Here is a 26,604-nt window from a genome sequence, read left to right on the forward strand (position 1 = left end):
GATGACTAAATTCACATCGCAATCCCAGTCCCTGGGAATTGTCCTACTCTTTCTGGTACAGCTGAGACTTCAAGAAAAGAAAATTTGCCTTTAAAAATTATTCTTCGTGCTGAAATTATGAGTATAGTATTAAAACCTAAAGACTGCAGAGGTCAGGAAGCAAAATGAAAATCAGGAACTTTTCTTCATTAGCATCCATATACTGAAAATTCAGATTAACATATAAAAAGGAAACACTTGAAACTTGTGTATATGGATTTAAGGCTCTCTTTTCCCCCCTCAGCTGCTGAAGCAAAACTTTTAGATCTGCTCCTGCTCTACTAACAAAGCCGTTTAAATTGAAAAGCTTTCCATTTCTTCCTTTTCTAATTCTTCAGGTATTTTCTGAGTGATATTTCACACAGGCAAAGAGCAGCTAATTCCAATCAGCGGTTGCCTCCTTGAGAGAGTTACAACGAGGTGCAAGTCAGCTCTGCTCTGTTCCGTGGAACTCAACTGCCATCCACTGGAGGAGAGAGGCAGAGGCAGGGGCTCTTCTCAGCTATTAAAGTCACAGCAAAAATAAAAAAGAAAGAAAGAAGTTGGGTCGTACTTTAACTATTTATCTGTTCCCTTGCGTCTCCCTAACACGAAGCACAATTGAAGTTAATAACTCTGAGAAAATCCAACTGAAGAGAAAATCCTTTCACTTTCTTGACCAAGCAACTGCAATAGTGACTGTACTTAACCACTGTGTATAAATTCAGTGATTCTTAACAGCCATAAGAGGAGAAAGAAAAGGAAAGGAAAGAAGGAAAACTACGGTTTTAAGATAACACTGTTTAATCCAGTTTAGGGCAAGTTAGAATTCTTAGAGCACAGTCTTTTACACCAGAAAGCACACAGGAATTGCCTTTAGACTGCTTATGTAAAGGTTAAATTCTCAAAATTTCCCTGATCAAATAAAAAGCAATTATAATAAAAGTCTCCAAGTTTTGGCTGCAGTAAGAGTAACAGCAGAAAACAGGCTGGCTGCAGCCAGAGATCTTGTCCATCTGCCCGACATTTTGATGCCTCAGCTGACTTGAATTAGGAGAGAATAACTTGGAAGATTTTTGAGTGCATCCAGCCCCGAGTTAAGAGAGTCCTCTGAAGCAGTGACTTATATTGCTCAAATCCATGCAGGGAGCTCCCGGTTTTGCTCTTGATGGCTTTATTAGAAACACAGTGGTGGATCTGTGCGATATAAAAACAAACCTTCAACACCTGACCCTCCATCTTCGCAAGGAACAGAAATATTTGGGTGCAAGTAGGGGAAAAACAAATCTGTGAGTGCTTCAGCATTGCTGGTACCTCCTGTCAGCGTGGCCTTTCCCCCCAGAGATGCACCTCCCATGCAACACAAGTTAGAGTGAACTTTTGCTCCTCAGAAAATGGGATGCCACACTTCCCCGTGCAGGAGGGTGAGGATATTTCCCTGGGATTGCTGCAGCTCCGTGCTGAAGGAAGCTGTGTTCCTCAAGGCTGAGATCTCCGGTACCCTGAAATCGAGATTTTCGTTTGGGGTGAGGCCCTCGGCAGCAGAGATGTGCAGCTCTCATTTGATTGTCGCTCTCCATCACACTCAGGGAAAGCAGGGCTGGAAAGTTCAGCAGAAATATCCTTCCATGCCTTGCCTTCTGCGGGAGTCTGACTTGTGCTTGACTCGTGTTCTGCAAACGCCGCAGTCCTCGCGTAGACAAAATCCTACCAACTCAGAGGTTTAGTTTGCCTGGCTAAAGACTGCAGGATTTGACCTCTGCAAGCTCATGCTAAGTCCTCGCAGCTCTGATTTTGAGTTTAAGCTTTGGCCTGGAATAACAATGACTGTGAGGGAAGCGATAGGTTATGAGCTGGGTTAAATGATACCTGCTTCTTGCCAGAAAGACTGACTGCATTCAAGCAACTTCTGTCCTCATTTTCCTTTAAATAAATATATAAAGATGCTCAAACTTCCTATCTGAGCTGCAATAATGAAAATCATGTGCGCATTAATTTGTACAGGGGTCACTGAGTCTCCCCAGCTCAACGGTTTTCAAACAGAGTGCGTAGTAAGCCCATAAAACATTTATTTTTCATAATTTATGAAGCATTACATATTGTGAGTCCACAATGCCAGCTGACGTAATACGTGATAAATTTGAAATAACAAAACATTTCTCATGTATTTTCCTCCTGATGTGACAATGTGGGACATAAATTTAAAAGAAAGTTCCCCTAGAAGACAAAAGCAAGGCAAAAGAAAAGACTGCTCTTAAATCAATAAATACTTATATTCCACCAATTTATTGAGCCATTCCCCACTCCGAGGCTGTGGCTCCCAGCTTTTTGAAGCCTCTTGCTACCCCTGCTTCAAAGCTGGAATGAAAGGCTGCTGGGGTGGGTCACTGGTGCCCCCCACGAGTCGCAGGGGTGGCAGTGATGCCACAGCTGCCAGCACTGCCCTGTCCCTCCATGGCCACCAGCGAGGGCTCTCGGCACAGCTGCTCCCTGTCCTGAGCCTGGAAAAACCTCCCCAGCAACGATGACAGGCAGCAGGGCACAAAATCAATACCGTGTAAAGGTAATTTTCCTCCGTAACAATTATCATCCCTGTATTCCCAGGAAGAGCAGCAGCGAAAGGCTTTGCACTTTTGAAGATAACTTTCTAGTGCTAATTCAGTAGGCATGCAAATATGTAATTGCAGGATTATAATACAGAGCACAGAGCACTGCAGAAAACACTTAAAACTCACCTATGTGGCTCTGAAAGCCAGCTGATAAATTCTCATATTACAGGAAACACCTTACAGGCTGAAGGTTGAGACTCTCAGCATCTGTAAAATTGCCAAGTGACTCCTACCAAGCAGTGAGTACCTGGTGCTCAGCACTATTTGGTTTCATTTTGTCTTGTTTTGTTCAATTCAGTGCACCGAAGCAATATCTGCTTCAAGAAAATGCTGCAGTGCAAGGAAGGGAAAAAATGTGGAAGTTATTTGAAGGCATGATGCAGAGCAGGAGTGAAGGACAGAGCAGGGTAAAGCGGTTCAGGGACTTTGTCTGATGTCAGTGCTGTTTATAAATAAACACCATAATATTTAAAGGTTGTGAAAAGGCTGCTTTGCAATAGAATAACAATCTTTCCTTTTAATTTCAGCTTTTGTATTTGAGGAGATTGATTAAACTTTACACCAGAAGCCCAAATGAGAGGAAGAAAAATTAAAATCCATATGAACAATACCCAGCAGGAATGATGTGAAGTTCAGTGTGTTGGAAGTCAGTTTTCCCAGGAAAAGACACAGCACATCCACGGCAGCCAGGTGAGCAGGGACATCTACTGGCAGAGCAGGCAGAGCTGGCCTTGATGAGTACAAAAAGTCTCGTTTTACACAAAAAACCCATCAGTTTTAGTGACAGCAGAAGGTTTTGGCTGATCTAGTAAGAGGAATGTGTACAGAAGAGGGAGAAAAAGACACTGGCTCATCCCAAGGGTGAAATGAAGCTTTTGCACAACACATCTCAGGGTGGAGTGTCCTTAGCTCAGCAGCCCTGGCTGCAAACCATGCCCATGGTGGGGATGCTGGGCACACAGTCAGTCTCACCCTTCCCAACATTAATCCTGCACCCCTCTCCTGCAGATTTGGCCCCAGGGGAGGCAAGGCTCAGGTCTCACACAGAGTGCACAGGGGAGGAAAGGCTCAGCTTTCACACAGATTTCTCCTGCGTTAGCCTCAGGGACAGCAGCGAGGTTTGGCTGCTCTTCCCTCCCTCTCCCAGATACCCCAGGCAGCCTTCTAGGAAGTAAAAGGCTCCTTGCCTCCTCTCTGCCCTTTAATATAACCGCAGGAGACAAGACACATTTAATCCCTCCCGGAAAGATATGTACACCAGACTGATGAGCTAGAGCAGGAACCATTCTGACCCCAGCATTTGAAACGCTGCCCACCCTTCTCGAGACAGGGTGAGGATCACAAGCCAGGCAGCCTCACTGTAAAAAGATAAGAAGTGTTTGTTTTTCTCATCTCCAGATCAAGACAAATTTCTCAACTCCTTGTAGGAGTCCTGATTCTATAACTCATAAATGGAAATAAGTGTCTTTCTCCCCACCCCCACCCATGGCGTCTTCTCCACATACTGTTTTCTGCCCTCAGGGTATCTGTTCTATACTTCCAAAAAAAGTCCATCTGGTTATTTTACTGTAACACACTTACCAGAACTGTAAGATCACGGAAAAAAAACATTTGAAAAGGACCTCTGGAGGTTTCTAGGCCAGCCTCCTGCTTCTTGGAGCTTCGTTAATATCACCACCAGATCAGACTGGGGATGCTTATGTGTAGGTGATCCCTGAAAGTCACCAAGGAGAGAAATCCCACCACTGCCCTGAAAGACATGCCCTAGTGTGGTACTGCACTCCAGGCAAAGAAGTTTAATTCTAGTTTTAGACATGAGACATTAAAGCAGTCTTGAAGTGAAGCACTCGTCCAAACATGGTTCAGCAATATTGAAATTCCAGTTTGGACCTGGGTTTCAAAACCACCCATTGGACCACTTACATTTCAGTTTTAGTTCAAACCATCTTTCTCTCCAGCACTGGCCCTGGGAAAGGCCATGACTGGGCTAAGTCCAGACTTCTAACACACCTCCACCAAGCAATGGGGAGTAAAAAGTTTGGGAGGGGCTGGCAGGTCAGGCAGAAGCGATGGGAAGCAAGGGACCATGGTGATGTTCAGTGACAATGACACAGAAACCTAGGATGGGATTCCTGTAAATAACATGGACATGTGCTGCCTTCAAGTCCTATTTCATCCTTTACTCACCTTTACTTTGATTACACAGGGCTTTCAGCATTTCTAGGGTCTCCCCAAAAGCAGCTGCTAAAATCCAGCTGTTTCTTTAGAAGTAAAGCACCTCCAAAATCTTCCATTTAGCTGACATCATGAAAATCAGAAAATGATACATACAATTGTATTCCTTACAGTTATATACTTCATTTGATACACTTCACCTGCTTTTATATTTTTTCTTTCTTTTTTTCCCAGTCATTACACAACATCTGAAAGATAAGAGAGGGAAATCATTTTGTTACTTTAAATACTTATCCCAAGCTCTCATTTTGAGTACATCGAATACATGCACTGTGCTAAAAAATGCACAAGGGGAAAAAATTCCAAGGATACAGCTAAGAGATTGTGAGAAGAAAAAAAACAGAAAACAACAGCAGATCATAGAAGAAGAAGTGTCTGAAAAATGAGAAACAACAAAAAAAGGGACAGAGCTATAGCATGGTAGAAGAAAAAAATAAATATACCACATAATTTATTGCAGGGAGAGTTCTGAAGAAAATGTCTTGTGAAATAAATATAATGCTCATGAGGACAAGAGATCTCATTCATATCCAATCTGTCTTGTGTAAAGAACTAGGCAATAATGTTCAAGTAAGTGAGTCACTGCGAGATCTCCCAGTTCGGCTGAAGATTGCTCAATAGAAATAATAACAAGCCTCAGAAAAAAGACAGTGTAAGTACAGGTGGGAAAGGGAGACAAACTCAGAGCAATAAGTACACACAAAATATCGAGATTGCTGCACAAAGTAAAGGCATGAAATGTGTCTTTCTCTGTCTTCCAGACTATTCCTTCTGTGCCAGTGCAGATCTGTGCCCAGGCTGACAGCTTCCCTCTGCCCATGCTTGAGACAGCACAGATGTGATCTATTTTAAAAGGTGATTTATTTATGGATCCAGAGCCAGGGCTTTATCAGTGAAGGATCTTCAACTCCATACTCTGCTCCTCACAGTGAGCCATGGATGTCCAAGTCCCAAAAAATGTCAATTGCCCGTTTTGATGCCACCACTGTCCTGTTGGCAGAGGATCTAGGGAGGATCAGGAAGATGGTAGCTCAGGATGAAGGTGCTTTGGTGAATGAGGAAGATATACATTTACCATGAATTAGCTACATTTAACCTTTGTAAAGGTTAAATGTATGGGCACCTTGTGCAGGCAGAGGAGAAGAAACAGGCATCCTCAGCGAGTGATTCATCGTGCTCTAAAAATCTGAGCCTTGTGCGAAAGCTTCAAAACACACAAGTTCATTTCCTCCCAAAATGCAGCAAAACTGGATTTTATTTTGGTTTTTTCCTCTTAACTGCTTCTCTCCTCACAGGTCTCTCAGAAACGCTTATGAAAAAAAAAAGGATAGGATTGGATACTTCTGATGCAAACCTGCTTTGGCAGGTGTGAGATGGGAAGGGAGAGGGGATTAACAGGATGGCAGAAAGATCCACTGATGACTGCATCTGAATAGGGCTTTCTCCAGCCCAGGATTACAGGTCCAGAGGAGGAATCTCCTTGTGACTGCTGTTTTTAGCTGCTACAAATGTTTGTATAGCCAGGCTAAAATGCAGCAGGAAAATTGTTTTGTCTGTTGTTGCTTCCACTTCTTCCTCAGTTATGGTATGTGAGGCAGCAAGGAGAGAGAACCAAGTGAAAACCTGCTGTGGGGAGAAGCAGGGAGGATGCAGGGGATGTGACAGGACCAAGAGGGAAAGGCCATCAGTGTCCAGATATTAGACATCTGCAGTGAAACCATCCTCACCCTTGGCAAAGCAAAAACACCACTGAAATACAACTCTGCCTGCTGGGTGGTCCAGCATGTCCAAGGAGCTCCCAGCAGGAGCCTGAGTTGCAAATTTAAATACTAAAAAAATTTCTGATAGCCCAAACTATCTAGAGAGAAAAAGGCTATCTACTCACATTTGGAAAAAATGTCCTCTTGTCTGCACAGCTCTACATTTTTCAATCTAAATTTGGAGTTTTGGCTACTGTGATTTTTCAGGGTATGAGACGTGGGTGGGTATTTTTGTACGAGATAATGTATATCTAAAATGATACAGACTGTTGCTAGAGCCAGAAAGATGTTACAATGTCAGAATTGTGAGGAGAACAAAATATGCATTTTAAAGACTAAGAAACAGAGAAAACAACACCATCTAAGTGACCTGACCAAGGTTAGAGCATGAGTCACCGACGGAGGCAGGCAGGGAACTTGCTGCTGTGATCCAAGTCAGAAGCACTTGGAATTCTGTAAAAAAACTCAGCAAAAAGGGTCCTGGGGGTTAAAAAAAAGCAGAATGGAAAAAGTTTGCCATGGTTTATAGGTGCAAACAGTGGCATAAATGGACACCCTGATGTCTCTGAAGCACTTGTTAGCACGACAATGCATTTACAGCAAACAGAGCTACAGAAGCACGAGATTTTAAAATACAATTAATGCATCATTTTTCCTTCTATAACTGTGTAAGATATCTCATCCTGATCTCCAGTCATTGCAAATGTTTTCCTGGCAGGAGATACATTGCTGTGCTCTGCACACACACTTTGGCTGGTCTTATTCTTACAAATTCCAGCTATTAGGGGAACCACAGAGAGTAACATCTCAGTCGAAGTCAATGGAACTACGAAACTACACAATAGTTAAGGAATTACCTGAAGACATTAAAATTATCAGCCTGACTCTTGATATCATGGAATTAAATGAAAGAGAGAATGAGTATTTGTGAGGTCTAGTTATAAAAGTATATCCCAACCCCACCTTACACCAGTGACGTGAATGCAGACTGAAGAACCAAAAAACACAGCAGAAAAGGAAAAAATAGCATTCATTTTAAACATTCTGATTCTTTCAGCCCGACTTCATGCTTTTAGAGAGCTCTGTGATGACAATACAAACAGTAGCTCATTTCTCAATCAAATTCCACCCACATCAGTGTGTCACACTTGTGCCTGATGAGCAGGAAAGGGGTAGTGGTTGGGTGCCATATACCCAGGGGCACGTAGATACACAGAAATACAGACACTGCAAGTCTGTTTTTAAGCTTTTTGGTGCCTGCTCTAGCCCTAGATACAGGGCTGGGCTGGCAGCAAAGCAGGTTACCAACATTCTTCATACCAACACCACAACCTTTTGAAACTTCAGAGGCAAATGTTTACAACTCACACAGTTAATTATGCTTCCTGATTCATCTCTGAAACAAATCCAGTGACTGTGATGACTTCTGTCCTGACAGCAAGGCAAACTGAGGCTGACTGACCCGATGTGCCCCCAGCCACCCCTGTGGGACTGTGGGACTGAGCTCCAAGTCCTCCTCCCCTCACACAGCCACATCACTGCTCTTTTTGGGGAGTAATTGCCACATCAGTAACGATGAGATGATTTTATTTGACTGAAAGGCTGCTCTAAGTGCCCAGCTTGCAGGTTGCATCTCACCTGCAGGAACTTAGGGGCTATACAGACACTCGATTTCATGATTCATTTAAAGCGATATGAAATGTTGCTTTGAAGCTTCCCCCCCCCTTCTTCTCCCTCTTCACATCCGGTGACTGCACAGTGAGTGGAATTATACTCAGCATGTCACACTCCAGTGGACAGAGATGGTTTGTAAAAGCTGATAAGCCTCGTTAGGGTTTGCAACTTTGTGTGAACTTCGGTGATAAATACTGTGCTCGTGAAATGCCAAATAGTGCTGGAATGTTGGCGTGAGCACGACAGAGATTACAGCTAATGTGGGAGCGCGTAGGTACACTGTGCAGCAAATTACAGGCATGATATGCAGCCACTTTCTGTGAAAAGTGGTGTGGATTGAGCCAGGGGTGTTTCCTACAGCACGGTGCGCAGGGATCTGATAGAGCTAACAGCTCGGAGTGGAATTAATGAAGTGGGAATGATATGATGAGGATCCTGCATGGATGTGGAGGGAAGTGACAATATTTGTTCAATATTTGTTCATTGCTCTTAGTCATGGGTTACCTGCTGGAGTGAGGATGTGAGTTTATGAACACACCCAGCCCATGGCTAATGACTAGAGAGACTCCTTTTCCCTTGATTTTAACAAAGAAATTACAACTCCCGTCAAGAGCAAACTTTCAAATTGTCTTCCTTTCTTTTTTTTTTCCTACATGATCAAAAGGAATTTCAGAATGATGTCCCGCACTCAGATGAAAGCAAAGTTTGATGTTCTGAAGTGCTAAACTTTTCCGCTTTGACCTGCACGATTGAGATGAAGGAGAAATTTGTCTGTAGTAATTAACATGACAAATAACTGTGAATGGGAACTTGCTGTTCTGAATGACAGCGTTGTCTTCTGCTTCAGGGTGAGAAACCCAGGGCCAGGATCCTGGGGATCTATCCCTTGCTTCCATCTGACTCTTAACAGGTTTGAAAATCTGTCTCTCACCTGATGGAGACAAGGATGGAGGGTGGTCTCCCGCAAGAGCACAGCACCTTAGGATGCATCCTGCTACATCCTGCAAGATATTGCAGGGGAGGGGAAGAGCTGATTGCCCAGAAAAAGAATAATCACCAGGGATTAAAGGTATTTCATGAGCCCTGCCTTTCATGCTGACAGTTCTGCTATAATCATTCCCAGCGTATTCATCTGTTGCCAATTGCCTTGTAGTTACTTTGTGAGCGTGTTAGTTGGGGACTCTTCTCTTGTTCTTTGTTTTTACAGCCCTCAAACACAAGGCATCCTATGACCAGGATCCTGGATGCTTTGAGGCACCTAATAAATAATTGTTAGCTTTCCAATAGCCAAGCTATGCTTTGCAGTATCAGGAAGCCTGTACAGCAAGAAGATAACTGGTATTAGCTAATTGCTATTGAGTGGCTTTCAGGCAATAGATCACGGAGGTTTTTCTTTGTTTTCTGGTGAGTTGATTTTTGCTGGTTTTTTTTTTTTAATTACAGTATGGAAATGCAATGCATTTTATCACCAACTTGATAGTAGATGGCTCCAGCAGAGAATCCTAAAACTTTCCAAGTCACAGAAAGAGACTGAATTGTGTTAAGCTGTATTATCAGTGCAGAGGGGGACTGGTGCTGCTGTCTATGCTACATCCATTCTGCACAAGGCATTTGTATCGTCAGACATATCATTTTGGCTTTGCTCATCAGATCAGCATTATCTACAGGAGACACTCCTCACGAGTGCAGCAATCCCCACCTCATTCATTTCTCCTTTCTGCTGCCTCGTGCCTCGTGGGGAGCGAGCAGCTCCTGAAATCCTGCCCCAAGCTGCTGGTAGGAGCAGCATCTGTAGAGCCGTGTGGGAGGAGAGCAGAATCATCCTCACCCTTCCCAATTAAAACTTCATCACCAGCACCAAGATAACAATGCAACAGAAAAACACTGAATGCTGCTCTCGCTGGTAACCGACATGACCTCCGAGCTCAAAAAAACCCAGTGGGCTGTTCTTCTCTCGCCATTCCCCTCCAGCCTCACCCACGGCGCCCATCAAACAATCACTCACAGACCCCATCTGTCAGCACGGGGTCTGCAGTTCATGGAATCTGCCCGACCGTGGTGTTCTATTACTGAGGCTCTCTGTAAACAGAGGTGCTTTGAATGACTTGTCGTCTCTTACAAATTGCACGGGGAGAATGAAGGCTACAGGACTGAGTGACATAATTGTAAGACAAAAATTACAAAGGCTCTTCTTTCACTTACCCTGGCAGTCTTAGAACTGAGCTAGACTTTCACACACAGTGCCAGGGCCGATCAAAGCTGCCTTGTAAAGTTTTTTTCTTGCTTTTATTTTTTTCTTTTTTTTCTTCTTCTTTTTTTTTTTTTGCTAAGGATCCTGGATGCTAAGTAAATTTGCATCAGGGTTGCTTTGTGCATCACAGTCCTGTGTATTGTGATGGCCAAGTGCTCCCCCTCCAATGGCAGTTACTGATCTTGATATTTAGTGTGAAGCTTGACGAAACATAGACTCTTAACATTATATTCTGTGGTTTGTTTTTGTTTTGTGTTTATATCTTCTCACTTACATGTTTTCCACCCCTTTCTTCATCTCATCCTCTAAACAAAATTCACAGTACCTTGAGGCTCACATGTCTGAAGATCCTGGGGAAATCTCTGCTCTCATATTCAGTCAAACCAGTCACATCCTCTTGAAGAAGCTCTTCTGTATCCCAGTCCTGTCCCTGGGAAGCAAAGGTCATGGTTAGACTAAGTGTCCAGATGTCAGAACAAAGGGACCACATTTGTTTAATGGATTATGGAGTCTGGAGAGATATTTGGGATCTAGTGATACTTCCAATGGGTCATGTGTTCCATGTATTTATCATGTTTTCCATCTAAATAACACAGAGTCTAGCTAGATGTCATTGTGATGGGTGGCTGATAGCTGTGTGTAATAAATAATAAAAAAATCCAAGCAGAAATCAGTTACATTGCCAAAATATTAGTCTGGTTTCAAGGATGCTTTTTGTGTCCTTATGTCTAATACCATAAAAACTTTTTTTGCACACATGGAAAAGATATGAGACTTTTGTAAAGTAGAAATCAGCACCACCAAAGGCTTAATTATATAATGAAACATTCTCGAAGCCCTCACATTAGCTCACTGATGCTTAGTGGAAAAGGCATTACCTAGCAACAGTCACTTACAAATCACAGGAAAAGTAATGGAGATTATATGCTACACCACTCTGTAGAGTCAAAATTGGTAGCAGGATGTGCTTGCCCTCTCATTTCATGTGGAAAAATCCATTGTTTACAGGTGTGAGGGTGTAAGGGATGCTCTTCAGGGGGAAAACAGGCCTGTTTATCCTTCATTAAAGAGCAGTCTTTAAAAGAAGCCCAAAGACAGAGTGAGACATATTAACATGGCCAGAGAGAGCAAACTACAACACAGATATTAGAAAAATTACCTCTACTTTTTTCCCCTCAAAGAAATTGTTTTTCATATGTCATTCATTCTCACATGCTTAACTAAAAGGATTAACCCATTTTTAAGTGCTGACAGGCTTGAGCTCCCCAGCACCAATGTCCTGTGTGTGACTCAGACAAGTTACTCACGTCAAGGTGTTCAGCAGTACCTTGACCACCAAGATCTGGTGAACATTGCCTCTGTGTTTTGTTTCCATCCCAGTTCTGTGCACCACAGTGGCAAAAACTCTTAGAAACTGCAGGAGAAATACATTGGTATTTAAGAGACAGAGTTATTAGAACCAGCTCCATATTGCAAATGCAGCTAGCAAAGAGAGAGCTGGGTTTTATTCCGAATTATGCTTTGTTAACAAGTTGTTAACTAAGTTCTCACTCCAGAATATTTAGAGCCAGCTAAATAATATGTGTCAAATCATTGATCTGACAAGTTTCACAACTTTTTTTTTTCCACTTTAAATTTCAAATATCTATTCAAAAAATAGCATGTTCAGTCTTTTCGCTCAGTTTTAATTACTGGCGACAGCAGGGGAGGGAGAAAGAACAAAGCTGAATGCACAGATCCCAGAGGGAGTTTGCCATCTCTGACCATTAGGGGAAAAGAGAAAAAACAGGATCTTTTCACTTGGAAACTGAGCCCACTTAGCGTGGAGGTCCTGGGAAGAGAGGAAATGCAGAGTCCTCCCAGTGGAAGAATTCTCTTTTGCTGTTGCTTTGCTGATCATTCCTGTAGGCGGCTGCTCTGGCAGAAAACCTGGTACAACAGCACTGTTGGACTGAGGCAGAAGTTCTGCAAGGGTGCAATGTTTGTTGGGTTGGGAATTATACAGCTGGCACTGGGGACAAAGGGAAAAGTTACAGCACAGAGCTCTGCTCATTATACAGAAAACTGTTCAGAGACAGGTGGCTTCAAAGGATTGAGATTCTGAGGGATGAATCTTTGCCTTTTGCGTGTGTGTGAGTGTGTGTGTGTGTCAGGCACACGTGCACACATCGATAAAGATTTGTCTCAAAAAGCAATGGAAGTGTTTCTGGTTTCCCTGGGCAGTGCTCAGGCAGTCAGCTGTGGCTCGGGGCAGGCATGTGTGAAGAGAGTCCCCCATCTCCCCTCATCTCACTCATCAGTGCAGGACTTTGATGATGATGTTAAAAGCAATGTCCGTGAGACTGCACTCGAGATTCTGCCTTGGGACTCCCCCATATCACAGAGCAGGATTTCTGTGTGGACCTGAGAAATAAAGATGTATTTTCTAAGTGAAATTCCTCAATCCAGCTTGCTTAATACAACTGAAAGCCCCTCGGCGGGCACAGACCATTAGCAGATCCAGCTGGAGTGAAGTTTTGGGAAGGCCATAACTTGCTCATCAGTGAAGATTTGTGCTCTGTGACAATCTTCTCTCCACTTTTGGAGATCTCAGCCCAAGCAGGGCTGCTGTGGATACGATGCTGTGTTCAAGCAGCACAACTGGATTCCTACCAGCCCCAGTAATTATCAGGTACACACGAAAGAGCCAATCAAGCACCCAAAAGGACAGGCTGCCCTCTGCTCCCCCCGGGTGCAGCTGGCTCCTTATTTCAAGCGCAATCTTAAATTACAAGGAAAAAGGATTTGCTGCAGAAGCAATGTTGTTTGGTATCAAAAAAGATTCCTCCTTCCTTCTGCCACCTCCCCCCATCTGCTTTTCATGTTTTATACAAAACTTGCTGCTCTGAACACTCCTGGATTTTCTCCCCTTCTAATAATAAAGAAGCGAATCTGATGTCTCCCACTGATGGCTTTCTAACCTTCAAAAGCATGTGTTTATCATGAGTTTCAGCTATCCAAAATAGTTTTGACCCGAGGTTACCATGCAGGCTCAGCCTGCTCCGAAGCAGGTTAAATGGATGATAAGCAAACATTTCATTACAGACCTTTAGTTGTTGTAAGGATGTGCAAATCCCTGAGAAAGATTTTCAGCATATCCTCCTGAGCAGAGTGGGGCTTTGGACCTGGGAGGTTCACTCAATCAGAGCCCTGCTGTCACTTTGCAAATATCTCCGCTGACTGTGCCCTGCATCATCACTTTGTGGGGCCCTGGGTGAGCTGCTGGGCTGGGGAGAGATTCCTCCCACCTGATGCACTGTGAGGGATGAGATTTTTAAGTCTTAATTGAAAACACTCTTTTTGTGCTATCCTGTCCCTTCTCTGGTTTCTGTCTGAGCAGAGCAGTGCAGAGAGGAGCTGATGGAGTGCTGGGTGGCCCTGGGGGAGAGCAGTCCTCCTCCCAGCCCCTGCCTGCTGGTCCATGTCTCAGAGCCACATGCATCCAGCTTGCTCCAAACCTCCTGCCAAAACCAATTTTGAGCACCACTAAGCCAAGTCCACTGATCTGTTGCTGGGCTACCCATGTCCAGTGGAAATGGTCCAGTGTGGACATCACACAGCCTCACCCCACCTAAAGGCAAACAGGCACTGCCCAGAAAGCACTGTTAATTCTGCGTCTTCCTCACAATAAAAAAAGCAAAGAGATGACAACCCCAGTGGCTAAACACACCCCAGTCCCAGAAAGGCACATCTGTGCAGTACCAGGTACTTTGTCTCTCAGTGTCTCCTTCCTAATTTAATCCACACAACAGCAGCATTTTATGGGTCACCACTTGCATTAATCCTGAGCAGGATTCCCAGCCCCAGCTGTCCAGCCAAGGACCATGTCCCATTTTCTTTATTCCTACCTCTCTTCAATACCCATCCAGCTGAAATGTTCTCGGTGCAAGAGCTTGAGCTAATTAAGGACAGAAAAATGTGAAGCCTGAGAGAGAATTCACAGTGTACAGCCAAGATGGGCACCTCTTGTGTCTCTGGCTGCAGCAGCACAGGGGATGGATAGATGGATGCAGGGCACCCTGTGCTTGCTCCATGTGCTCCAGGTTCAGTATCCAGCCAGTGGATTGTTGTTCTCAGTCAAGTTTTGGATAAAAACATGAAGAATATTGTACTGCTGGGAATGAAGCTTCCCAAATCCCTAATTCCAGCTGCACCAAGGAAATCAGTACTTCTGCTCTGAAACTGCCTGACTGACACACTGACATAGCTGTGCTATCCTGCTTAGTTTCATCTGTCCTCAACAACTACTGGTCTCCAGAATTATTTTTCTTTGGTCCACATCATTCCTGGTGTTGGCCTGTACATAGTAGTGTTCACTACAGCCCCTTATTCCCATGGTATCACTGGGATTAGCATGGATTTACCTATTTTTTTATAGAAAAGTGTGCAGGAATACATCTAATTATGCTTTGCTAAGTATGAAATGTCCTTCTATTTAGCAGATGCTTGGGCCCTACTTTGACCTAACACTGAGTGTTTCAAGTAAACTGCCAGCAGCCCCGTCAAACTGTTGTGGGTAATTTGGAGTATGAAATGTGTTAAATTATTCAAAGAGCTGAATAAGCATAAACAGGCAGTACAACAGGAGAGATATGCATACCCAGCGATGCTGGTGTGACATTTAATACATCATATTAGCACTCCTGTTAGTACAAAGAGCTGGATGCCTAGCACAGCAGCCTGCAAATTCACAGGCAGAGCACAGCCTAGCTGCATTTTGTCCCCCATAAAGCCTTCCTCCAGCTGCTTTCCTTTGAAAAACTAAATACTGCTTGCCTATCACCAAAGGTGAAAGTTGGGAAGCAAAATTTGTTTCCTTCCTGAAATGCAAGTGCATGAGGTTCACCTAACCCACCTCTGCTTCATGCTGATATCAATCATCCTGCTGAGAGCAACTGTCTGATTTAGAAGAGAGGTGTAAAAAAAAAATCAGAATCAGGCTCAAAATTCTCTGGTGCTGTAAAGTGGACCCCAAGACAGGCAGACTCTGCTTAGTGACAGAGCTGAAGCAGCAGAGAACACACACAGGATCATAACACATGTCTAGCTCAGAATTACATATAAAACCCCATGTCCTAGTAAAAGCTGACACTAATTCAAGACAAACCCCTGCCTTTTACCTACTGTGGAAGCAGTCCATTATTTCTTATCCTTCAAAACAAAGAGTGTTTTCAGGTTATGGAGTATTTCTGAGTTCTCAAGAGATTACACTTCAGGGGATGAATGAGATGCTTCTGTAGTCAGGGTTTCGTGATGGTGAGCAGCAAGGGGGAGGTGATTCCACTTTGAAAGCTTTTTCCCATTCTCAGAAAAGAAAAAAAAAATCCAACCTGTACTGTGGAGAAGTTTGGGCTTGGCAACCCAATCTTTACTGCTTGGTTTGTCAATGAAAATAAAAATAAAACTTAAAAAAAAAAAATCCATACAGTCAACTCATAACAAATAAATGGAATGATCTCTCCTGAGAACAGATGGAAGCCCTGGTGATGGAGGTAAAGTAGCCTGGACAAAGCACTCATGGATGTGAAAATGCTGTCAGCAGCATGCCTGGATCAGCAAGGGATGGTCTTGCTGACCTCAAAGGCTTTTCCTTTTCTTTTAATTTCCCCCCTTTTTCTTTTTTTCATTTTCCTCCCTACAGTTTTGAATTATGGGCTGTGGGGCAGCAGAATTCCTTTGTGCCGGGGGGAAGTCTGATTTTAAGTGGTTCTGGAGCTAGTTTGCTGGCTAGCATAGAGCCACTAGTTTTGTCCCATTCGGTTTTTGTTAAAATTTGATTTTTACATTGTCTTAGTAGGTGAGAAGAGACATTGCTACATTTTTTTCACACTCCTTTGGGACAAATACATTGCAGGGCATTTGTCCCTCTTGGCTCTCCTTTTCCTTGCTTCTAAACTCCATTTAGTGATAACATGGGATTGATGAGTCTAACTTCATGAAAAATGTTTACTAGCTTTGTTATCACGAGAGTTTAGCTACACTAAAAGGAGCACAGCTCAATTTTCAGATGTTGAAGGGGAACTTGTAATATAGGCGCACTTGGAAAAACTCCACTTGAATTCATAATCTGAGCCAATTTTTGTTCCTTTTGGAGTGAACTACAGAAAAAATATTAAATGTCAGCTTGCCAAAAGCAGAACCTCTGCCTATGAACACAATGGAGATGGACAAACATTGTGTGGGGAAATGTCGATTCACATTCAAATCTTAATATAAATTTGGGGGTTGCAAATACTTTGAGACATACAAGTTGGCTGTTTCCCTAGGAAAACGTATCAATTATTTAGGAGTGTTTGTGAGGAGCCAGCTTAAATTCATAGCAAGACTATCAGTTCAAGAAATACAAATCTAAACATCAGGTTCATTTAGCGAGGGAACAAAATCAAATCATCCAATCTCTCCATCCAAACTGAACCAAGTAGCCAACATCCAGAACCACCTACTGAAATTATGTGAAAACTATTTGGAATTATGAGTTGAAACAAAGAGCTTTTTGCCATCTCATAAATATCTCGAAGACAGAAAGGAGGAAAAAATCCTCCTATTCTCCATTTCCCCTGTTGCTTACACCAGTCTTTCTGATTTAGGGAGGATCTCTTCTCTGAGCCAGCTCCTCTTCCTCATAAGGCAGCTGGGAAGAGGGAAACGTAGGCTGAGTCTATATTTGTATATCTGTTTGGATTAGAAATGTGCTTTTATCTCCCAGTCACCCCCACAGTCTGCACTGTGGTGAGTGTTACGCAAGGTCAGATAAAAATAACAAAACTTGAGCCCAAACTGTTGAAGGAAATTCATTTTATGGGACCACAGAGGAGGAAGCAAAAAACAAATCATCCCCCAAATATGTACAGCACAGAAATGAGGCCCAGAGCATCAGCTATTCCCTCCTTGGAGCTCCCACAAGGTGATGGACGACTTATTGATATCAGTGTGTCACACTGGAGGTAAAACCATCTAGAGAAAAACTGGGAAAGGCAGTGAGCCCATCGAGGGCTATTTGACATAGCTTGGGAGCCAACGTGAACTCCAAGGTTCATCCACTTCCCAGCACCTCAGCAACAAAAATAAATCCTATTAACTTCCATCACAATTGAATTCTCGTTCAACTCTGCCACAGTAGCCAGCTCTAATAAGAGAGAGGGCATGTCAAGAGCCTTAATCCCTGCTCCCAACTCTGCATGGCACCAGCCGGCATCCTCTGGTAGTGAGAGACTCAACAGGGTTCTGAGATCCTGGAAATTCATTCAAGGAGGGTGGAAAACACTTCTAGGAATCTAGCTAGCTGCACACAGGAGCTGAGTCCCTTTTCCTCACTGACTTTACATGCGACAAATACACTGCATGAAGCACAAAGCGTTTATTAAGAAATAAGTAAGTGCGGGTTAGTTCCTTTTAAGCATTTTTAAGCTGCCTGCTGAAACAGAGCAGGTAATAAAAGCTAAAGCCAAAAGTCTTGCAAAATTTCATTAAAAGAGAAAAATAATTTTAATGGTCATTGCTATGGTTTTAATTAGAGGAATTGGGAGGGTGAGGAGGGATTGCTTTGAAGTGCATTCATCCTCCAAGGAATATGACCATTGCTAGAGTTTTTTGCTGATGTTCATTCTCACAAGCCCAACTATTTTGTGAGTCACCTGGAACTGGTTTCAAATGTTAAGTGTTACAATCTAGAAGTCTTATTCCATCTAACCTCAGTGGACCTTTCTTAGTTCTTCTAAGTGACTTCTACAACTCTGCAGGGTTTTGTTTTGGATGTGAGTGTTATTTCTTAAACAAGTTCTTCCTGCAAAGCAGCCCTTCAAAGCAAAAGCCCTCACCCTTCCTTTTTTTCTCTCATAGAAATCAAACTATTTGTGGCATTCTTGTGCTTGCTACATGAAATATGATCAAAGAGAAGTCACAGAGCTAAAAAAAAATCATTAACTTTCTCTTTTCTTCCTGCTTTACTTATAGAGTAGATGTTTGCGCAGTTTCTCTGCAATAACCAAGCTGCACTTACTGTTTTCTTTACTTTCCAATAGCTGATGTCAGTGATGCCTTCATACACACTTCATCTAGCCTAGAAGAGTGCAAGAGGAGCCAAAGCTGAAAAAAGAAATTGAAAGCTTTCATAACAGCTTTTATCCAGCAAGTTTCAAAGAGGGCTCATTTTGCACTTTCCCTATATTTAACAAAAACAATTTCAAAGTTGAATTGTCCTCAAGCACTTTCAGTTTTGTTTTCTTCTTCTCATTCTCCTTTCTTGTTCCCCATCAGTGAATGGACTCAATAGCAGTAGAAAGCCAAAATACTCAATCATTGTGCCCTTTCAATGGAACATAATGATACTAAGGCTGCATGGAGTATTAGGCAATACAGTATGAATAAACCTCTCCTTTTACACAATAATCTGGATTTCACAGTCCATTCCTGGGAAAACTGTACCCACATCTGTGCATGTATTCCATAGGAGAAGGCAGAGCTGTTATCATTTGCCAGAACTTTCTCATTTTAACCCTAGAACTGTCATAGTCAAACCAATCCTGTGTTTCTTATTGACTGAGAGGTATTATGAATCCATACTGAAAGCTCTCCAGGGCCTTTAAAAGGTTTTTGTGTCTGTAACAGCACATCTATCTAATCTGCAATGCTCTGTTCACTTAAGAACACTAACTGGTAGAGGTAAGCACAGGTTTGCAGTTTCTTACCTGCAGGGCAGTGGTTAGGTGGTTTATAGGCAAGATGACCTGGGGTTGTCACCAACTTTATCCTGTTATTCTGGGTGCTCAAATAAATGTCTGAAGCGGTACTTGTCATATTCACAGCCACCTGAAGGCTGGATGTGCTATCCATGCTCCTCCTTCACAGGAATGGGGGAGAAGGCAATGGGAATGCATCCAGTGATTTCAGCAGGAACTGAAGGGGAATGAAGAGAACAAAGTGAGCAGCACAGTGACTTCATTAATAGGTTTTCATGCACTAAATCAGTTTGCCCTCAAGAATCAAGAATAGAAAATCTGAATCCATGACCATCATAGAGAAAAAGACAGTGACCAGGTAATTTGAAGGGTTTCCTGGTAATTTTAAATATATTTCACACAGTCTATTTTGATTATTTAGGAATTTTCACCAAAGCAAATCATCTGCTTTACCTGATGTGTGACGTTTCCAGATTCTTCACTGTTCCTCTGTCCATGCATCCCATCTTTCATGGCAGTGTGGCTGTCTCAGATCACTTTTTAATCCAAAGGAAAGTTTCTGAATACAGAAAAAAAATACACAATCAGGATGATCAGGGTACACTGGGATCCCTGAATCCAGCAGCTGGGGGATTTTGAGTTGCTTTCAAGCCTGGGGCAGAGTTTTGTTGGGTTGTTTTTTTTTTTTCTGTTAAAATCTGGCCTGGGTCACATCAGGCTCTGGTGGCATTCAGCAGCATCACAGCACAAATGGGTGACCCTGAGGTGACACAGCCTCATGCCTGGGTGCAAGGAAAAGAGTGGATATGATTTTGGGGTTCTGCAGCTTTGACACTTTGATCAACCCCTACTCCATTAATAAATGGAAGTTCACCTACAAGAAGACACATCCGACACTTAGCATACCCAGCTCTCTGCTTTGCTAATCAAAATAAATAAAGTACTTGCAATTAATTTGGAAAAGTAGCATCAGGCAGGTGAATATGGACTCTGCTTGACATCTTTCCCATTCCTTTTCCATCACATGATGAAGACTCTCTGTACTAGTAAAGCAAGGTATTATAAATTCAATATCCAAATTTTCCCCCACGCCAGCAATTGTTTTAAGCCTGCTTCTTGTGCCTTTTATCTCTCTTACAAATCTTGAAGGGAATCGGATTCATCATTACATGGCCTTTATTTCTGGCTGTTAAAAACCTGATGATGAGCAACATTTCCAAGGAAGAAAAAGCAGTCAATTTCCGAAGCATGTGCAGAGTTAATGTCTGCAGTAATTGCGACTAAGTACGGTAGAGCAGAGATGCTCTGCCAGCTGGAGCCAGAGATTAAAAAGGAAACATCTGTGCTGAGATTATAGGAACAGAGGAAGCTGTGGGAAGGAAGGAAGCAAGAATGCCCATGTAGGTCCACCTACCTCATTTGAACTTCTCCTTTTCCCCATGGTTTTGTTTTCCCCTTGTTAAATTCTACGTATTTACCACCACGAGTGCAAAGAAGAGCCTGTCTGATTTCTGTGCTGTTTGACCTTTTCCCTCAGACCATCCTCATGGCCACACGTCCTCCAAATGAGTCCTAAGAGCAGGACTTGGGCACATGCTTAAAACTGAGCGTGTTTTATAGTTATTTGCTGAGCAAGGACACCTTTGAGCATAGTGACTTGAGATAAAACTTTGGGCCTCAACCAACAAACTACTTACAAGGAAACTAACTTTAGACAGACAAGAAACTCCCTTATTCTCAGTGGGACTATACCCAAATTTACATGAGTTTAATTATTCAGCTAGACTAGGAGCTAAACAAGCAGGAAGACTACAATCCAATAGCACATTAGTATTGCACATTATATCAGAACCGGAATGCATCATTGTAGATGTTCAATTCTGACTGTATTCTTAATTCTGCATTCAATAAAACATCCTGAATGTAATGACAATTACGTTTTTCTCAGGTATCAAAATTTTAAAACCTGTCTTTGCTTTAGGATATTTTTTTCCCTTCCTTTTCACTTAAATAGGGAATGAAAGCTACAGGAGATGCATTCCAATAAAATAATAAAAATCTCTGGTGGTTAGGTAACCTCTTTAGAAAGATAAGACATACTTAAAACAATTTTAAAAACATAGCAAGGAGAAATTTCTATACATGCACAAACACACATTTAGCTATTCAGCTCAAATTCTAATGACATAGAGGACATATTAATGAAATATACGTTGCTTTTATCTCTCCCAGTACTGAAGATTTACAAGTTTGCAGTAGATTTGCAGAAATTGCCCTTTGTGCAGGAAGGTCAAAAAGAGATCAGAGAACTCTTCGCATTTGCAATATTTTGTTTTTATTTTTATTTCTACTCCAATTGCCTTTGAACTCGTGTTCCTCTGGTGAGGTGAAAACTCAGGGGTGAAGCAATTGAAGGTGGGGAGAAGGAGGGAGGAGAGGAGGAAGAAAAGCTAGAAGGGAATTACTCCTTTCAAAAATAAATCAATCAATAGAAAAAAGCACAGAAATATTACCTTAAAAAAAAAAAAAAATTCCCAGAGCCAGCACACACACTCCATTTCTACTAATTGGATTGTGATGTGTTTGCCTTTAATATGTGCAGCCAGCCCCTATGCCCTGCCTTGTGCACATGTCATGTCCTTTTAACATCAGCAGCCACTGGCCTGATTCTCAGTCCTTGCTAACATGTTCCCAAGTAGGATCGTGTGACGAGGGGGAACGGAGAGGGAGAGGTGGGGGAGAGCAGCCAACGCTGGCACCAGCAATTGGTGGCTTTGTGGAAATGCTGCAGACAATTCTCTCCTAATCGCTGACCCTTGTGTTTGATTTCAATTCTTTGTTTCTTGTTGATGTGTCGAGGAAAGGCTGCGTTGGCCATAAAACAAAAGAGCAGGGTTTTTCCTTAATCCTCTCTTCTCCTCTCGCTCTCACCCTGCTTTCAGCAGATTTTTAATATCGTTGGTTTCTCAGAGTGTCTGCGTTTTTCTGTTCTTGTTTAGAAAGGGAGGAGCTGTCAGACACCACAAAAACTGTGATGGGTTCAAACCACAGAAGGTTGAAATGCTGCAATAGCATCCATGAAATCCTAAAAGAAGATGGGGAAGCCAGGGAAGAACACAGTGAGCAAGAAGAGGACACCCTCTTGCTCCATCCTCTCTCAGACCAAGTTTCCTTTTTCTACTACACCTTTAGACTCGATATTTTATCTATTTATTTTAAGCAATTTGCTGAAATAACTTGCAAAGGTCCCCTTAGCCTACCTGGTGGGACAACACATTCTCCATTGAGGTGCCCTCTGGCTTACATGGCTGCCAGAAAAATCAGAAGAAATTTATGAGCTGCACGTCCATAATATTTTCCTTTCTTTTCAGTCAATAACTGAGTAAAAAACATCATATAAAGCTTTAGATGCAAGTATTTTACTAGTTCCTTGAGGAGAGAAACAGGTCAGCCATTTAACTGTACTAGTCTTTTGGTGAGATTGCCCAGACAGGACATTTAAAATAAAGGATTTTGAAAATAATTCACTTCTGCCACCACTAAGAGTGAAATACACTTGAATAACATTGACTTTCTTTTAAAGTGTCTAGATGCTTCTGCACAGGTTAAATGTCAGATTAAAACCTACATGGACTTTTTGAGTGGCATGTGAGCAGAAATCAGACAAGACCCAGACACCACAAAACAGGCTTTGCTCTCATTCTGGGACCACATCTGAGTGCTTGATCATTTTGCCTGATTTTTTCCATCTGATTTATAAAAAGAGAGCGGTGAAGTTGGGCTGGGATACATCAGACCACAAATTACACTGGACTTTGAGGTCTCCCTGGTTGACTCTCCAGGGCTTAGCTGAACTAAGTGCACGTTGGGTTTGCTCAGTGGAACCTCCTCCTAAATGTAGTTTCTTCCCAGGTTCCTGGTGTGTCCATAGTGGTGTGAATAAGAGATACCTTCTGGTTCAGTGAAGATGCAAGTTTGCCTGCAAAGTTACTCAGTCAACATCTCCAATGTTTATTTTCCTGCTTTAAAGTGAACTAAAGGACTTTTTGGGCTTTGTTATGTCAGAACCACCAAACTCACCTACAGTGGCTTTTCTAGGAATCTGAGACCCCAAGTGGTGTCTGCTTAGAGATCTGCCCTTGAATATTCTGAAAAAGAGTTAATAGAAGTAAAATTTCATCCAGCAGGGACCAAAAGTGAAATCAGATTCCCAAATCCAAACTGGAAAAGTGAGCCTACTGCCTTCGTTATTTAAGTAATAACAAATACCAAACTCTGTATATTCCATCTCCTTATAAAAGGATTTATAGCACTGTTCTTGGTCACTCAGGTGGTGAGGTGCAGTGGGTAACAGAGATCAGCCTGTCTTTCCAATTTTTGATCATCAGCCACCCCAGATCACCAGCTAGGTGTCTTTAGCATTTCTCACTGTGTTACCTGTAAAAAACAAAGGTGCAGAAGCAGCAGCTTTAAAATTTCATGAAAAGACATCTTATGGCTCTATGTATCAAAACAGACCTAGAATTTTAACCTGCACAGCTTTTATCACTTTACACAGCTGAGCCATTTGTTTTCTTAAACTGCTCTGACCATCTCTTGGCGCAAGACAAGGTAATCTAAAGCTTGCAACTAAGGACAGACACTACAGAGAATAAAAGAGCACCAGCATGGACCATTTCAAAGAAAACCCATTAATGCAAACTTAGAATATCCTTGGAAAGGGGGAAACAAGCTAGCACATGCAACTCAGCACTTAATTCACTTTCCTCAAGGAAATACTAATATTGATAAAAAAAGCCAAATCATTGAGAGCTCCAGAAAAAAAAATAATTAAAAGACCCACCAAAATCCTTAAAACAGTAAGGATCACAGCAGATGCAGCTTGAAACATCAATTAGATCCCCTTTTTGACCTGTTTGATTAGCAGATTTGCACATCCTGAACTCTGAGACCTCTCCTCCACCCTGACTGTGTAGTACTCCATGCTCCATCCCAGTCCTGCTGCACTGGTTTGGTGGCACTGATTTGGTGGCACTGGTTTGGTGGCACCGATTTGGTGGCACTGGCACAAGCTGCTGGCAGTCCCTGTACCTGCAAGCTGAGCCTGTGCAGTGCCATGCACTAGTCAGATGTGCAGCTTACCAGTGTGTTACTGTGAGCAAAACCCTGTAATGTAGCAGCTTGGCAAGGGAATAGTTTTCCTTTTATCTCTTATTAAAGGGGATCAGGTGTTTGCCCATGAGAACTGCACTCTAAGCTACATGAGTCTTTTTTTTTTTTTCCTGGAATATGCCCATAAACTAGATATGTGTCTGTTTAAATAAGCATAAAATTATGAGTATCCTGCAGCAAAAATGAGACAGCAGCGTTCAGGAGTGATGTGGATAAAAAAGCTCGTTCTTTTCTCCTTCCATGACTTTGGTGGTGAACTTTGAGCCGATGGAGAATTTTCAAGGACACAGAAGAAGGGTCCCTACAGCTGACAAAGCCTTTTTAGAATAAGCCTTTCAATGCATTTGATTGAGAAGTAGCAGTATAAAAGCTGTGATGTGTATTTATGTGCACATTTAATCCTCACTACGCTGGCAGCTCGTTGTGTTAAGGAGCAGCTTCTCCCTCAGGTTTGCCACACACCCTCCACTTTTCCAGACAACAGAGAGGACTTTACTGTTCTCTGAGTTGAGGCCAGAGAGCTTTATTAGCTGCACTGACTGCAGGATTCTCACGTTCTCAAGGCTTCTTATTTTAAACCTTTCCTTTCCCAAGACAGCTGCAAGGTGTCCCTTCAAGGATTTTGCTATTTTTGATTTATACTTTTACACACTCGAATCTCAGTCCAGACATCCCAGCCTCATTCCATCCCTGACCTTCCCCTATCAAGCTGGACTGACCCTCCATCTCTCAGGACTGGGCTGGATTCCAGCCCAGGTTGTGGAAGCACTGGGGCAAAGCTGCCAAGCAACCCATCAGGCAAATCCCAGGGAGATGCTTCACCCAGAGCTGCTGTGGCCATGCAAGCCTGCTCACCTCTCCACCCTCTGAACTTCTGACTCCAGCCTTGTTTTTAACCAAGGGTTCGTTCTGGGTTCACGTTGTTTTTCTGAGAAAATCCTGAGCACAGCGATCCTGCAGGTGGGAGTGGATGACATGGGGCTGAGAACTGCAGACAATACTGAGAATTGTCATATTTTTCTTTTTTAAAAAAAAAACAAACCAGCAATTTCAGCTTGGAGTGAGCTTGTTGGCAGTGAGTTGGAGTTCCTGAGAGCCCTGGCACCTGCTTCTGGTCATTGTTCTCCATCTACCACACCTGTAGGCGTGAGGATATCCAGGTATTTGATGAGCTCCAACCTCAGCCAGGAAGATCCAGCCCTCAGCAAGGCAACACCCAGGGGTTGACACTTTTGTGTCACAAATCTGCAAGGGAAACACACCCAGATGAAATAAATACCTTCTCATTATATCATCACGCTTTTTTTAGCTTTAAAAGAAAGGGTGAAAAAAAGAGGTGCTTTACTGGAATAGCCTTACTGTCAGAATCAGACAGTATTTGGAAAAATGCAGCTGCTGCATAAACCTCTTGCTGAAAATCCTTTCACTGTCAAAAAGCCCCTGTTCTGCACAATATATTTCTCTTAAATTAATACCTTTGAAAAAAATCGGTAGAAGTAAGAGAAAAGCAGCTCTTATTCAGGAGAAACTGAGGCAATTTGAGCCAGTATAGGCTGGATTAGCTTCCAGCATGGAAGCCATTTAAATAAACCTCTAAACAGTCCTTAGTACTTGCTTAAATAATAAAGAGGGGAAAAATAGAGGTTTTAAAGCTGGAGGTCTATAAAATCTCTATTCCTGCCCTATTCAAGAGCCACCCTTAGCTGCTGCTGATGAGAGCAAAATTGGGAGCAAATAATACTACCATCCTGCTTCCTCAATAATGCCTTTAAAACATATAAGTGCCAGTTGAATTAGCCTATTTATAAGACTTCTTTTCTCCCCCTGACTGTAAACTCCTAATGACTCTCCGTTACACAATGCAATTCAATATGACTCAAGCTTCCAGGGGTCTTGATCCCCTCTAGATAGTGTACCACAAAAGTGATTTATAAACTACAGTCTGAGAAAGTCACAGAGACTGAAGTGATTTGAGAAAATAGTTCAGGCTTGTAAGTGAATACAAGTGCTATGAATTCCAATGACAGAATAATACCCCCTCCCCAAATCTTTTTTTAGCTCATTTCATACAACAGAGAGGAAGGTAGTGTTGAAGGAAAGAGAGGAAAGGAATAAAAAGCCCAAAGGGGATAAGAAAATTGAGAGCTGTGTGGTGTGGGCTAATCAGG

The 26,604-nt window shown here is 42.6% G+C and overlaps 1 long non-coding RNA gene across 3 annotated transcripts; it reads right to left on the reverse strand.

The window, feature by feature from the left end:
* Positions 1-821: 821 nt before the first annotated feature.
* Positions 822-19,921, reverse strand: LOC146432608 (uncharacterized). Of its 3 annotated transcripts, none has more exons than XR_014854252.1 (5): positions 19,718-19,921; positions 19,274-19,481; positions 10,873-10,977; positions 4,815-5,050; positions 822-2,957 (listed from the first exon to the last, which is right to left on the reverse strand). It is a non-coding gene; the product is annotated as an uncharacterized LOC146432608 (long non-coding RNA). The 3 variants fall into 3 exon arrangements; XR_014854253.1 differs by having other exon boundaries at positions 822-1,845; positions 2,754-5,050; XR_014854251.1 differs by having other exon boundaries at positions 822-5,050.
* Positions 19,922-26,604: the final 6,683 nt, after the last annotated feature.

Source organism: Lichenostomus cassidix, chromosome 10 (assembly GCF_008360975.1).
Source record: "Lichenostomus cassidix isolate B80296 chromosome 10, HeHo_3.0, whole genome shotgun sequence".
Classification (NCBI taxonomy): domain Eukaryota; kingdom Metazoa; phylum Chordata; class Aves; order Passeriformes; family Meliphagidae; genus Lichenostomus; species Lichenostomus cassidix.